Below are 648 nucleotides of genomic sequence, written 5' to 3' on the forward strand. Positions count from 1 at the left end.
GCCCCCTCCCCAAGCCCCTCCCTGGAGGTGCAACTCCAGCCACAGGTCCTCACCGTAGCCCCCCATGCCCTGGCCCACTCCCGTGGGGCCCCAGCACCCAGCCTGGCACACAGCAGGCGCACAATAACCACAGAGGAGGCGGACGCTCACCCGTGGGTGACAGGAGGCACCGCTGCCCCTCAGAGTGGGGAAACCGGGGCTCGGGCATGTGACCCGCTGGAGAACATCTGGCTTCAAGCCAGGGGCTGGCTGCTTGCCCTTTGCAGAGACAGAGGCACAGAGACAGAGAGACACAGAAAAAGAGACAGAGACAGAAAGACAGGGAGACACAGATGGAGACAGAAAGAGACAGAGAAGGAGATACCAAGAGACAGAGAGAGACAGATAAAGAGACAGAGAGACAGAGACAGAGAGACAGAGATGGAGATAGGAAGAGACAGAGACAGAGATAGAAAGAGTCAGAGAGATAGAAAGAGACAGATGGAAGCAGAGAGAAAGAGACAGAGATACAAAGAGACAGACACAAAGAGATGGAGATAGAAAGAGACAGAGACAGCCGGGCTCGGTGGCTCAGCCTGTAACCCCACACTTTGGGAGGCTGAGGTGAGTGGGTTGCCTGAGCCTGCAGGTTCGAGACCCGCCTGGGCA

This window comes from Carlito syrichta, unplaced genomic scaffold, assembly GCF_000164805.1.
Source record: "Carlito syrichta isolate Samal-C Ts95f unplaced genomic scaffold, Tarsius_syrichta-2.0.1 Scaffold109704, whole genome shotgun sequence".
NCBI lineage: Eukaryota > Metazoa > Chordata > Mammalia > Primates > Tarsiidae > Carlito > Carlito syrichta.